This window comes from Protopterus annectens, chromosome 13.part0 (genome assembly GCF_019279795.1).
Source record: "Protopterus annectens isolate FY-2018-M chromosome 13.part0, PAN1.0, whole genome shotgun sequence".
NCBI classification, from domain to species: domain Eukaryota; kingdom Metazoa; phylum Chordata; order Ceratodontiformes; family Protopteridae; genus Protopterus; species Protopterus annectens.
The window spans coordinates 285765681-285781871 of NC_056747.1; positions in this window are offsets into that span (position 1 = coordinate 285765681).

Consider the following 16191-nt stretch of genomic DNA (forward strand, 5'->3'; position numbering starts at 1 on the left):
TCTTGACCAAAGTTAGAGTTTGACAGTAAGACTGACATCTCATACAGCATCTGGTAACTCCACAAAGAATTTTCAAATCTTGCACAGGATTCAGGGTTATATTTTCTACACCATAGTGCTTGAATGTGCATTTAATATCTGTGCACCTTTTTGTAATTAGTTGATCAGATGCATTTTGGCAGCTGACAATGGGTATTCTGAGCCCACTGACAGACAAATCAATTTTGACACTGCAGCAGCTACATTGGCTCCTGTTCTGGACACCATTCCTGAGGCTGTTTTTTCAATGTGTTTCTTTTGTCACAGATGATGTGCTGGACTCAGTGACAGCTAAGATATTATACTGATGGTACATAAGGTGGTTGCAGTGTATCTTAAACTGTAATGGATGCATCTTGTCTCATGGAGCTGGAAGGTGCCGAGGTGCATGTTGACTCTACATACCACAGCTCCAGTGATGATGCTGATAGTAGTGCGTCATGAATAGAACCTCAGCTGATCCTGAACATCTGCAACCGCTGCACATATTATGAGTCTTTCCATTGCCAGTACTGTGTGTCATGGACGCTGCATTGGAAGCACATGTCAGCAAAGCCAGACCAAAGCTCATGTCAGCTCAGTTTGTGGACATGTTCTGTCTCGATCAATAAGCCATGGATGGCACCTTCAGATGCATTGTGAATGTGAGTGTGATGGTACCCATGCCTTTACAGTTACTTCAGTGATGTTTCACCACATACTCTGTTATATGTATACCCTGTTACTTAGGCAAGTGATGGAGGCTATACCATGTCTAAAATTATACTGTATGATTAAAAAAATATTTACATCTGATGCAGCTAGTAAAGAGAATTTCCACTTGACCAGTGTGCATTGTTGCTTTACCATCACAGCAACAAATCAGATGCACGTGTCGTGTTACTGTCTGTTTTTTGTACACATATAGGTTCATAGTTTCATAGGTGTTTACTAGGTTAACAACCACAAGGGCATTTTTAAGCCTAGCCATGCATCCCAAATCTCTGAGAAGTTCTGATAGCCTTGATAAGTGTAAGCATGGGCCTGGGAGATGAACCATTTACAGGTTGCCTGTGTCCTTTAGAGACATAGGTGCCAAACCAGGGATGAATTTTTGGTTTCTCATCTAATTGTCCAAGTTGCACTTGAATTGGGTTAGGGAGGAACTCTGCTTCACATAGACGGGGAGCCTGTTCCATAGACTGGGTAGTCCCTGGGACACATGCCTATTTCTCCAGCAGGTCCTATTTATATTACAAGCAAGGTTTAAGTCTTTAGAATGGGTAATTTTGGTGCTGTTTGTTTAGTGGATATGCAGAAGGTCCATCAGAGTGGGGTCTGATAATGCCCTGTATGCCAGGCATAGATCTCCCCTCAAAAGCCTGAAGGAGACAGAATACAGGGATAGAGCCTTGAGGCGGTCTGCATTGGACACTTTACTTATGCCCTGTCATCTTTTAGTGAGAAAACTCTGTGGATGTTCCAATTGTTGGATATGCCTGGTTAGGTACATACGAAAAGGGGCATTGTACTTAATGACAGGTCTGATGAATGCAGAATACAGTGGAACAATGACTTCATTGGACTTAGATGCTATACCTTTGTTTATAAGTTGCGCAATATAGAATGACTTCCTCACCACTGCAGGCATGTGATGGTCAAAGACTAGATTATTATATATGTGTGTCCCTAAGTCCCTGACTACTGGGTCAACTCTAAGGGGTGTGTTGTCAATATGATAGTTACCAGAGATGAATGACTTCCCAAAGGATACTATTATGCATTTCTTGACACTTAGTTTTAGTCCATGGCTCTGACACCAGCTGTTTGTCTGTGTCAGCCCCTCCTGGAGAACATTTGTGTCAGTGTGAGATTCAATGACAGCTCCTAATTTGCAATTATCTGCAAGTTTAGTCAGCCAGAGACCACTGACATTGCCCTTGACTTCTGAGAAGTAAATGCCAGAAAGTAGCAGTCCATGGACTGATCCTTGAGGGACTTCACTTGTGGCTGGCCTCTTGGTAGAAGTGGACTCCCCCATTCCAACTTCCTGGGCCCTATCTGTGAGCCAGTTGGATATCCACTGGGTGACATACAGGTTTGTACCTAACCTCTTGAGTTTGTCAAATGCCTTGGCCAGGTCAAGGTAGGTAGTGTGAATGATTTTGCCCTCATCCATTGCTTTGATGACCTTCTCAAAGAAGTCCACCAGGTTGAGTAGGCATGATCTGCCCTTGATGAAACCAAACTGGTTTGGGTCCAATGTCTGGATGTTTACAATATCTCTATTGATCATCTCCATGATAATTCTTTCCATGGCTTTACATACAAGACTAGTGAGACTTATGGGACTGTAGTTAATTTCTAACCCTGAACTCTAAATAATTAGTTAATATATTTGATCATTTGGTCTTTCTGTGATGAATACTCATTCTGACTTCCTCCACTGTCTGTAGATGGCCCACCTTTGTGCAGAGGGATGACTGTTGCCTTTCTTTATTCATGAGACACAGAGCCTGCTTGGAGGCTACAGTTAAATAGTAATTCCAGAGGCCCTGATAGGTCATGTTTCATGCTATTTAGAAGGCATCCTGGGATATTGTCTGGGGCCATTGATGCAGTGTTGTTGGTCTTAGAGAGAGCATTTAGGACCTGTTCCCTAGTGATAGTAGGGCGAGTTATATTTGATGATATTTCCTGAGAGAAGTTTGAGGGGGAGCGAGGGGTATGGTTGGAGCTGAATTTATCAGCCATGGGGTTTGCTGTATCTTCTGGCTCAGTATATGTGGCTCCATTTACAATGAGCTCTGCACACAACTGTGTATTGCCTTTGAGATTGTGGACATAGCTAAAGGATGCTTTGTGTTTGTCCTTAGCCTAGGAGGCCAAATTTACTTCAGATTTGGCTTTGGTAGACTTTGTCCTCTGAGTTGTTTATTTAGTTTGATGAGAGTGCTTTTATCCTGCTGGGTGCTGCACCTCCTAATTTTTGCCATGATTTTCTTCCTCCTGTTATACAGCCTATTGATTTTGTGATTCCACCAGGGTGGCTTGTTTTTTGAGTTAGTTCTGTACTTCTTCCTGGTGGGTACAGCTGCCTCTATGCAGCTATCAACATGCTTGTACAGGGTTTCTGTGAACAGTACTGCATAGGCAGCAGTGTTCTCAGGGTTTATGAGGGCTTGACATTTTGCCAGGTTCTCACTTAATAGCAGGAGGTTAGTCGTAGAATAGTTCTTGAGTATTCCAGATTTAGCTGGGGGTCTTGGGTCATGGAGGTGGACCTATAGCTTGCAAGGAAGTGGTATTGGATTTTGCCTGTGGTGATATGAACATGGAGCAGCTCATCTGCATTGTCCTGTTTAAACAGCCTTGAAGTATGTTTATTTTTGATGTAAATAGAGACACCTCCACCTTTAGTCCCTGCCTGTGAAGTAGCTGGCCTAAATGTGTAGAAAGCATTATAACCTTACACTGTTGGTGTGCTCTTCACAGCTTTAAACCATATCTCAATGACTGCACAAATATCAGCATTCTCTAGGGTAAAGAGAGCTTCCAGGGAGAGGAGTTTTTTGTTTAGGCTCCTAGCACTGAGCAGTTATACCTTTAGATTTTCTTGGTTTTGATTTGCTATGTCAGAAGTACTTTCAGTTTGTCATTGCCTAAAAAAGGCACTATGGGGGAAGACAATGTTTTAGCTAATATTCGAAAGCCTAGATGGGAGAGGTGCAGACCATCCATGGCAAAGCATTGTGGTCTGTTGAACATCTCCTTCTATGCTGACAAATATTGCACGCCCTTAGAATGACACCAGAAACTAAGCCAATTATTAAAGTCAATCATCTTTTGTTCATACTGTGGCATCATCCTTGGGGAAGGCAAAATTCTGCCCAATGCTAGGCTCATTCCAGCCTGAGACACATATTCCAAGAGCACCACGATGTCTCTCTTCATATAGTCTAGGGAGATACGTCTCAGGTCATTTACTCCCACATGGACTATGACCGAGTCATATTGTAACAGTGGTCCAATGACCTGAGTGCATGCATAATGTGGTGGATCCTAGCCCCTGATAAGCAACTGATTGTGACTTTCTCCTTACTCAGCCTGGTGAGAGGGATATCAGTGTGTCTCAGGATGGAGTCTCCAATGACTAGAATGTTGGATTGTGTGGTTGCTTGCCTTATGGGCTTAGAGGTAGAGGTTCCATGAGATGTAGTTCTAGGGGTTGATGTGGGTGTTGTTTTGAAAAAGCAGATATGGGGCTAATGAGGGTGTTTGTTATGTGTCTAGGAGGTCTTTGTGGTTTAGGAAGGTTACATTTAATTGTCTTAGCATATGTTGATCGATATATCTGCTTTGAATTGTGCATGATGGGTGCAGCATATGTACTACTGACAATCTTATTGACATTAGGAGTACTTTTATGTGAGAGCTTAGTCTCCAGTGACATTATGTAAATACATCTCTCACATACCATATCAGTTTGTTTGAGAATTAACTGGTTGTCGGTAAATATGAAGCAATTTCTACATTGCCTCAGGATGCCCATATCCACCAAGCTGGTAACGGAGACAGTAGGAAAGTTCATATCCATGGCAACAGACCCTTTTTTTATTGATTAGTCTGTTGGAGTGAGGGTATCAGTCACTGTCAGGAGTATCCAGTTTGCAACTATGGGAACAGTGCTTGTCACTGCATACTAGTTGTCCTATGTGCAACTAGATATTGGAGAAATTTCAGTTGTGCTCAAGGTATCTGAGTATGCACAGAGCACTGCCAAACACTTGAGGGGAAACTAATACAAAGACCCTGAAAATTTAAGGATGAGGTATTTAGGCAGATATTCTGAAGTTAGAAACAAATCAAGCAGTACTTACTGAAAACAAAGAATTAGCTTGTCAAGAATGATGAAAAGAGGGGAGTCACATGAATGGCTACTGCCTGGCTACTACTAATGCTGGTCTTACTACAGCTTCACTGTGCTGAGATACAATGGTCCTTTGCTTCTTCTCTCACCAGAAGCAAAATGTTAGCACTAATCCCAAGATGAGAAGCAGGCCACAGCCTGTTGGGTGATCCACAGTTTTGTCCCAGATTATGCAAGGGTCTGTAGGCTTGTAGCCTTTTCCTGGTAGATGCCTTGGAAAGCAACCAGACCAATCAGGAACATTAAGCACAGACACTCACTGCCCAACCAGAAACTGTCAGAATCAATGCACTCTCTCCTTCTGTCACCAGGACCAGAATATAATCACAGATTTCAAGCTGTCATTTATAAAGCAGTTATTAGGCTTTCTGATGATCAGCAGTCTCCAGGAAATAATGTCCCTATACTCCTTCCCTCACCAGGAGAAAACAGAAGCACTAATCCCAAGATGACTACTGAGAGGCAGAATGTGGGATCTCCAATAACTGGTGCTCTTGCAATAGATGTTTAAAGGTAAGATGAAAAAAATGTTTTATCCTAAACACTGCAGTGTGCACTAAGCTGTTAGATATGAAAGGGGGTAATTTAAGCTTTAGCTATCTAAGTGGAGAGCCACTATTTTTAAAAGAGCAAGATAGACTAAAAGGGGGTGGGCACTTTTGTATTCTGGTACTATGGAATACAGTGGAATGACCAATAAAGTTAAATAGTTGAAAGGGAGCGATTTCAAAAAATGATAATTTTGTGCTTACTCACACCAGCCAGTGAAAGGAGAGAGGGAAGTAGATATATGGTCAATTAACATAAGGGGCAGGCAACTAGAAAGACAGTGGTGTTTAAGAACACAACAGTAACAGGGTGGGAATAATTCAGTCTGACTCACAAGAGACACAGCTGTGGTCTCTTTTCAAGTTTCCATTGCCATGGTGCATGATGTTGTACCAGACATTTCCTTTCTGACTACAGCTGGGGATACTGACCCGGCCCACCTTTAGTGCAATTATGATGTTCCCCCAGTCTTCCTCTGTGTCAGTTTCTTTCTCCTGATGATATTCTAGTTTAACTGTAAGGCACTGTGGTCGTAGAGCTCCTATTCCCTGGGCTGGGAGGTCACCATGCTTTGATGCAATGATAATATGTAATATGCAAAGTACATACAGAAACTATCCAAGCTGTTTTCTCAAACACTGATGTATGCAGACAAGCACTCTGTCACTATTCATTGTCTGCCTGTCTGTCTGTCTTTCTCATAACAAGGTTGGTTAGCCACTCTGTGAGTGGTTTCTGAATCAGTCTCTGCTGTTGCTGCAGATGCAGCCTGTATCATCCTTAACTCACATTAACTTTATACATTTACATTGTCACTGTACATAGAAAGAATGTAAAATGCATGCATGCTGTAAAATGCTTAGATCCTGTGCTAATACATGTGCAGTGATGTCCTTGCAGTTAATGTATTTCTCAGCATCTTCTCAACTTGGTGCCTGATAGACACAAGAAACAGCTGATAATACCAGATACTCTGGGAAATTGATCAAAGCCTAACAAACCTTCCATGATTCTAATCCTACAGTGCCACTCTTATGGAGTTGGAATGTCCAAGATATAAGCATGCCTGACAGCAGACATACTTTTCTTTAGAACTGATGGGATTCACCTGCAGGATGTATGCCACTATCCTTCATGTACACATCTAACACACAGCCTGCATCAGCTACCTGTCCAGTCCGAACCTGTCATCTCTTGGTCAGACAGATAGTTTAAGTGCAGCTTGGTGCCATGCCTGGGTATTTCCTACTGAATTATCTTCCTTTACAGTCAGCTGTTGTCTACATCCACACACACATGCCTAATGTATTGCATTTGAGGCAGATGGTATTCAGACGTTTTGATTTCTGCTTTAAGTCAGCTACATGCTGGAGCTGTGTTTAGAAATCACATGAAAGCTGGTACTGCATAAGTTATTTTTCTACAGTTTGTCATATGCAATCTGCCAGGGAAGGCCTTCTTTGCATATGAGTAAACATGTCACAGCATCTTGCCCTTATTTAAGGTGTTTTGGAATCAAGATCTACATAAGAGATACCAACCTCCTTCGCTGACCTCTGAACTCTGTTAGAATTTGTCCTCTTGTGGACTGCAGTGCAATATGAGTTAAGAAACATGGACATTCTTGTCTATTCAGGCACCAATAACATGACATTTCATAATGTTAAAAGATATAATCTCTTTCATTAAGATATTCTGATAAAACTAATAGTGTTTTTTTTTTGGGGGGGGGTATTAGGTCCTGATGCAGCCATGTGAGCATTTAAGTGAAATTATTTACTTATATTAAATCAGAAAGGTCTTTTCCTTTTTTTTAGCAAAACTTTGGCAAACCATCTTTATGAATACCAGGGAAGGCATACGGTTTAAAAGGAGTCCCACAGACTTAAGTCTGCTGCTCACTGCCAGATTTCATGTCATTTAAGCCTTGCACTCTAATAATCCAAATCCATTTGGATGAAAGAGGACAGCCACAGATCTCTACTGCTGTCTTTCCAAACCTTCCAGAATTTTTGTAAAACGTGTGCCTTGCCCTTGACTACCATGATTTGATTTCTTTTAAGTATGCGTGACTGAAATCAGTGACTGTGTACGACATGTGGTTAATTTTAACTCCCAGTGATTAATCACTATTTACTTCAAGATCCCAATCAACAGCATTGTAACTGCAGGTTTCAGGGAGGTTAAGGAGATAACTCTAACACAATGCAGATGTTGAGCAGTACCTTCTTTGGCCCTACAGCTATAGCTTTGCAAATGTCTAGAAGTAATAGACAGCAAGTTCCAAAAGCTTCTGTCATCAAAGGGAGCAAAGGATTGATATAAATTAACCAGCATGCAAATGACACACACAGAAATACACATAATACTACAAAGATTAACATTGACACACATCAAACTCTAGAGCTCCTCCTCTGTAAGTAGTGTTATTGTTTTGTGTTGGCTTGCATGCACAAGCTCAACACATTGGTTCAGCAGAACAGTATTCGAACAAAACTTGCATACACAAGCCCAACATATTCATTTAGCAGGACAGTATTCAAACAAATAAAACGTCTGTATGATTTGTCAGTGGGTGAGGGTGACAACAAACATGGAAATGTGTGGTGCAGCAGTTCCACAGGAAGTAGCACTCTCACCTTGACATTGTCAAGGCAATTAACTTGAGAGGGTTTCATTTTCAGGTGTTTGCCAGCACATCTGGCAAAGCTGTTGAAAGCAAAGTAATTGACATTTTCCCTGACAGCGCCACAAAATTAATCTTACATACTTTCAATGCCTTGCATTTCTCACTGTACTATGGTTGCCTTGCTGTCATCAAGGATTTGTATTTTATTTTACTTAAACTAGATTTAGCAGACAGTATAACAAATAAGAAACAAGTTCCAGATAATGAATCTAGGGTACAAATCTTATTTCACACATTTAAATGACTTTCCAGGACTTCCCTTTCTTTGACCCACCCTTGTCTGCCATCTCTTCTTCTGAGAATGCCAGCAATGATAAAGTAATTTCATGGGATTAGTTACTATTATACTATGGTATGAGCTGTGGTGAAGAAACTGACTTGTTACCCCTAAGATGGAGAGATGAACTAAAACTATGATACACAATTCACAATTACATCACCAATATAACCTTAGTGAGGAAAACAACCTTGTTCTAGTCCTCACTAAGTCAACATTTTGGAATTACATTTTAATACTTATAGAATCCAACTATATTATAGCAAGACTGAGTTCACAGATGTTACAGCTGTGCCATGCTAAATGTAAGCATGTAAAGGAACAGTACAGGTAACATGATGTACTAAACCTGCGAATCAGGATTCTGTTCCTAAGTAGTAAACAAATAATGGCAAATGAAAATGCACATCTAGGACTGCAAAGGCTCCAGCACTAAAAGTGACTATTCAAAATAATCTAGTTATATATCTGGCATTTCTCACTAATTGTCATGTTTCTGTCAGTTTTTAGTGCTGATATATTACTAAGAATGTTATTTATTCACTTTTCACCATGCTATAATTGTTGCATACCCACAATATAAACAGCAAATTCGTTATTAATGAAAATGAATTAGTATGTAGAAATCCTTTGTCCTGCATTACATTTCAACAGCCTATACTGTGAAATTGCTTCCACCAAATGTGAATAAACTGTTATTCATTCAGCAAAAGCACACATTATATTTTCCTTTAATTTCAGTCATAAAAGTAGATTATATTTTTTAATTTGTAATGGTTCTTACAGTTGCAAAGTAAAACACTTGTCTCCCTGTATGGGTTATCCTGTTGTGATATGTAGTGCTAGACATTTCATAATGTCTTATAAAACAACACGCATTACATTACGTTTTTGATAAAACTGCAAGTCAGTTCTTCACATAAAATTTAGTTATAACCTTGCCTATAGTTGTTGTTTGTCTTTCAGCTTTTCCCGGTAAGGGGTCGCCACAGCGGAACTCCGGTCCGCTAATGATTGGCAGTAGATTTTTACGAAACACTGAGGTGCCAGCTCGACGCCCAACCTTCAACGAAGGCACACCCATTTACGCACGCATGTCTTTCGAACGCTACGCAACCACGGGGAGGACATGCAAACCCCACACAGAAGGCACTCCCAAGCCAAGCCAAGAATCGAATGGGAGAACCTCTTGTTGTGAGGTAACAACACTACCATTGTACCACCGCAGCATGTACATAATTATCCTTGTAACCTTGTCTATACTAAGTAACCTTAATGTTTAAGTTTTTGCTAGTGTTTACTGGTGCGCCGATGTTATTGCGTATTTTATTTATTCAGATTTTAAAATAATCTAAATGTTATATACCCCCACTCTTAATACCAGTGAACCTGAATAAATACATATAAATCACTTGTCCCACAAAGTACTTCCACTTTCAGTATTACAACATTGCCTCTACTAAATCTAAATTGGGTTGTATTCGTTCAGTGTAGAAACACATTATATTCCTTTTTTAAATATCCAAAAATGCATTTATAACTGAAATTATATATTTAGTTCAAGTAAAAAAAAGTCTCCTAGCATGGCCCACATTGTGATCTATTAAGAAACTAAAAGAAAAACAGGAATTATATCTATTACATTAAACTTGGATTACATCCAACATCAGTAAATGGAGCGATCATATTGTTTGAAGGAGCTGATGCCATGAATGGCAATGAGTACTGTACAACAAAGTGAAGTTCAGAGATTGGGCTAGAGAGACAGAAGCTTTATTTGTTTGTTTATTTATTTATTTAATAAAGTGCAGAGTTCATGTTATACTATCATTATACTAAGAAAGTATCACCACTGCAAAAAATAATAAAAAATAAAAACAGAAGGAAGGAAAAAAATAAAGAAACTAGGAGAAAGGGAGCTGCAGAGAAAAATAAAAAAAAATAACATATTTTAGCCAAACAAACAATTAAGTACATCACCATGTATTCATATTGAAGTCTGGAAACAGTGCAGTTTTCCAATTTTCACAGATCTTTGTTTTACTAACCATAGTGCCTAAAACTATTTTTTAAATCTTAATAAAATTATTCAGCATAGCTAAGATAAGTAATTCAGGAGTAAACAAAATATATTTTCGTAGTAAATTACAAATCCATAAGTGTGTTAACGTCCAATATGCAACAATTTGAACCCAACTCCACCAACAATAAAATTAATCTGCCTTATCACTATTTATTTATTTTTATTTTACATTTGTTAACTGGGAAAATCCAGCTGGACAAGGCCCATTTTCAATGGAGGCCCAGGGAGAAAAGCTACGAAAATATGAGTACAACAAAATTACAGATAGTAAATGAGTAACAATCACAATTTCAGGGAAAAATACAAAAAAAACAAAAATTTTAGTACAAGAGTTTAGACAAATTATAGTAACTAGCCTAGAGAGAACAAGTACAAACAGAAAGGTTATATAAATATGCAGAATCCTAGGAGATACAAAAGGTAATGAGAGTAAGATACCTGACATAATAAGACAAGACCTATGTTGAGAAATTGGATCCATGGTGGTTGGAGAGTGCAATGATGGGGGGGGGTTGTATCAAGTTATGCATGGACAGATCCAAGTTTCCAGAAGGTGTGATTTAAGTAGTTTTTTGAATTGTGTAATATTTGTGGTAGAGATAATGGGGGACGGGAGGTTATTCCAGGCCTGAGCAATGATATGAGAGTAGAGAGATTTTCCTGCAATGTTGTTAGCCCTATTAGAGTGCCAACACTGATCATTAACTTTGTAATTCATCAGAAACAACCTATAGGGAGAATAATGAACGTCATATACTAACTTGTATCGATCAGAAGCATTTCTTATAGATTTGTGCATTTTCATCACATTAGTAAGATTATTTGTCCATTGCTCTATAATAATATTTGCAAGAGAGCCACAGCCTTTCCCGCCATTTCTGACTATATTCCTTTTATCACATCCATGTGTGGTAGAAATCATGCAGATGAAAATGTCTTTACTTGTCTTCCTTGTTTCAAGGTCAGACTGCAATTCTGATAAAGAAATTTGTCTGTCACGCATAAAATATGATACCTTCACAAACTTGTTGTACCTTCACAAGCTTAATGATTGTAAGTGCCTGGTGCTGTCAGCTAAGCCACTTAAAAGAGATAATTATATGAACGTATCAACTATATGTAAACTTATGCCAACCTTTAATGTATGTAACATTAAAAGCTAACATAATAGTGGTAGAAATGACACTTAAATGAGTGCAATATTTATCCGAGCAGGAGTTATACAAGATGTAAGTGTCTTCTACAAAATGCATTATGACTGGGATTCATAGATACACTGCACATCTGCACAATCCCAGTGGAGCTAACCAGCACTATACAGAGGCAGAATGAGGCAGTGAATATCCATACAAAAGCATGCAATGCTTATGGGCAGCTAGCTGCGCTTCTGGGTACATAAAAAAGTCATTCAGCAAATGTGCAAGTGGACTGAGCAGTGTAATGTTCCCCTGTCCTGTTGATGCACATGGCTGAGGACAAGTCCCCTCCCACCAGATACCATGAGGCATTTACTTTTTAAATGCACCATGACAGAGGCCCAGTAGGCACTTCCTGAAATACCATGAAGGGTATAAAGCATTATTTTGTTCTCCTTTATGCACCATGCATGTTCTGTCCTGAAGGCACTAGCAGACCTCCTCCTAAATTTCATCTGAAAAATATGTCACACTTATAAGGAAAAAGATGATGGCCAGTAAATTACACTTACAATATTATTTTAGTACCATGGTTAGGTGCAAAATAGCATGAAGCTCATACCTGTGCAGTTGTCCAGCTTGCGTTTGTGGCCATACGCTGTCATGAGCAAGCAAGGCAGTAGCCTGTGCCTTATACTGCAGATGAACTGCAGCAAAATATAATGACTCTTAGATATGCATATCTTCTGACTTAGCCAATCAAATAGGGGTGCACAGCCAAGTCTGCACAAGTTAATAAGTATTTGTGTAGTACAACAGCATATGATTAAAAGCACTTAATTTTATTTAATGAATTATTTACTATTAATAACACTCCCGGTAGCATTTTTTTGTTGTTAGCATTATTAGAGGCTACATGTCACCCAAGGCCTGTACAATGCCTCAGTCAATGCGGAAGTGGACAATAATCTCTTGGTCAGTGAAATTATGCTTAAGTCAGTCACTGATGGTATTTGTTGCTTTGGTTACAGAAAGTACCACAATTATACTAGCGGGAGTCAGTGGTGCTAAGGGCTGTGGTATTTTGCTGTGACTCCAGATTCTTGCTATATGCAGTGATGCTTGGTTTGCTTTGCCCATTTATCATCAGGTGTACACAAATGCCCAATTTCTTTTGTAGACAATTATTAAGTGGGGTTCTGTTCACTTTGCATATATTTTAATATCATTAGTACCCCATTTTACTACCCTATCTCATTTGTAAGTCATAATGCAGTCATTTGCATATACCTGCTATTGTGCATTTATGCTCACTGCACTGCAGCACAACATGGGATGATAAATCAGCACTAGCATCCACCTGTCTAAACATTGCCAATTTCCGTGCACCTGCCTAAACACTGCAGATTTCCATGCACCTGCCTAAGCATCGACGATTTCCGTGCAAGTGCATGAAGCATACTACACAGCTTGTTTACAAATCCCAGTCTAAGAAAAAGAAACAGAAAACAAATGCATTTGGCAGTGGTACATTAGGAATCCTGCAGTTTCATTAGCCAAAATCGTACATGGTTCATGTTAAGTCTGAAGGGGAAATGTCCTTGCTTGCTATGCTGTATGTGGGCATGTGTGCTTCTACATCCCTCTGAATGTACAAAATGTTGTTGCTAGGAGCTGTAATAGCATCTTTGTTTCCAAGACTGTGGATAGTGTCTTAGCTAGAAATGTTTTGATTGGTTATTTGTATTACAGCAATTCCACCAAGGATCCCAGCTTGTCACTTTATTCAGAACACAGTGATAGTGACCAGGGTTCTAGGAGAGCCTTAAAATAAATACTGGCATAGACTTACAGATAACAGTGACATTAGCAAAAACTTGTACTCTTCTGCACTAACTGAAGTATTTCTCCTTAATAACCAAAGAGACCATGATCTTGTAATTTAAGCTAATGTATAGAGAAACATCATTCTAATGCATACATTTTTTTTTTTTTTTAGTGTTCATGTTAAGATTGTTAAAAAGTAAGGTATTTTACTAAGATCATTTGTTATATTATTGTACTGTACCAACATTTTTGTAATTATGTGATTTTGGAGCTTATCTCCCCGGGCCTCTACTGAAAATGGACATACATCCAGCTAGAGTAGCCCGGTCAACAAATGTAAAATAAATAAATTGTGACTGCATGGTGCAGCTCCAGTGACTTGTACAGAAAAAGCCCTGACTATGGTTCATGCAAGCTGAGTTCACCTAGCAGTTTGGGCACTTAATGGTGCTGACAGGGGAGGATAGGTATGCCCATCATGGAGGTTTGATGGGGCGTAGCAGGACACACATAGCCACAACACCTTAGAGTAAGGGCAGCACTGCATTGTGCATCCTGGTGTCAGGCCTTTGACTCACCAAACCATCACCTGGTGGTAGCCTTCATTTTTTTTTTTCCAAAGAGCTAAAGAAATTTATACATTGTCATTGTCATCTTAATGGGTGTCTTGAGCATGCAAAACACCTGTTGGGATACTTATACAACTGACAATATTTTTTTGCTTTTTTATGCAACTGACGATATTGAGAATGAAGTCTTGAAAGTAATAATCAAGCAATCACTGTACTAATATGTCAAAGGCTTGACAATAAGCTAAATGTAACACCAGGACTTACAGAAATCAACATCCTAGACCTAATGGTAGTCACTCTATTGAGTAACTGATCATAATACTGTTAAGTGTCAAAACACTACTTTCTTATACGGGCAGGAAGAATAATGATACAGTAGAACCAAAAAAAACTGTTTACATCGGAAATTATGACAAAATTTATAAGGAGTTCTGTACACAGGACTAGAAAAGTGTTTTCGGTGATGTAGATGTAGAAAAAATGCTCGCTGTTTTACACAAAACAGATGGAGTTAACTAGCAAATATATTCCATCAACCATTAGGCCTAGTAACAGACCAAAAAAAGTAAAACTCCATGGTGGGATAAAACATTGCAAAGATTAGTTGAACAAAGAAAATATATTGATGAAATAAGGTCACTCTGTCATTAGGGAACATTGCAGAATATAAATATGGTGTTAGGAGACTAAATAATGCTTCTAGATGTGCTAAAATATAGGAATTTAAGCTGGTAAACTTTATATAAGGTAACAAGAAATCTTCTTTTACAAGCATGTTAGGGAATACAGAAAGGAAAAAGTTTCAGAGATAGTCTTAAACTAAGGAATTTTACTGGCTGGCCCAGTAGATGTACCAAGGAATTTAGCGATGAAATTTTCCTAGTACACTGGGACAAGGAACATTTCCTCAAATGGTAAGTCCCTTAATGGAGAGTGCCCTGTATTAGAGGAAATAAGGTTAAATTAGGCCCTTAACAAGATTATGAAATATTTGGCCTTAGGTCCTGCTCATGGAAGTGTTTTTTTTTTCTACAGAACATAAAAGTAGCTTTTCATCCAGTCCTAAAGTATCTGTTTCAACAGTCACCTAGAACAGGTTATGTTCTATTTCAATGGAAAAGAGCATATGCCATACCAATACATTAAACAGGTCCCACTGATAGTGCTGAAAACAACAGATACAAAAGTTTAACTAGTATTTCTAGTAAACTTTAGAACAAATAGTTTTGCTTTATGTGGAAAATTGTGGGAAAATACTCCATATGAATCCGTACCAACACAGTTTTTTTTAAAGCAGATCTTGTATCACACGTTTGATTTCCTTTTATTTATATGTCATTTATACCTTTGTTAATGGCTTACCTGTAGATATATACCTGGATCTGGCAAAAGCCTTTGATTTGGTGACACATGACAAATTATTGTCTCTTTGAAAAAGTGAATATTAATAAATATGTAATTAGATGGATTGCAAAATTGTTACAAGGATGAAAGTCCATGGTTGGGATTAAAGATGTTCATCTCAGATGAGTACACAGTATGAAGTTATGGGAAAGAGTACTGGAAGCTAGGTTAAGAAGAGAGGTGATGATTAGTGATCAGCATTATGGTTTCATGCCAGGAAAGAGCACTACAGGTGCGATGTTTGCTCTGTTGGTGTTGATGGAGAATTACAGAGAAGGTCAGAAGGAGTTGCATTGTGTCTTTGTGGACTTAGAGAAAGCATATGACAGGGTGCCTAGAGAGGAGTTGTGCTATTATATGAGGAAGTCGGGAGTGGTAGAGAAGTATGTAAGAGCGGTACAGGATGTGTATGAGGGTAGTGTGACAGTGGTGAGGTCTGCAATAGGAGTGATGGATGCATTTAAGGTGGAGGTGGGATTACATCAAGGATCAGCTCTGAGCCCTTTCTTATTTGCAATGGTAATGGACAGGTTGACAGAAGAGATCAGACAGGAGTCCTCATGGACCATGATGTTTGCCAATGACATTGTGATCTGTAGTTTGAATAGGGAACAGGTTGAGGAGACCCTGGAGAGGTGGAGATATGCTCTAGGGAGGAGAGGAATGAAGGTCAGCAGGACTAAGACAGAATATATCTGTGTGAATG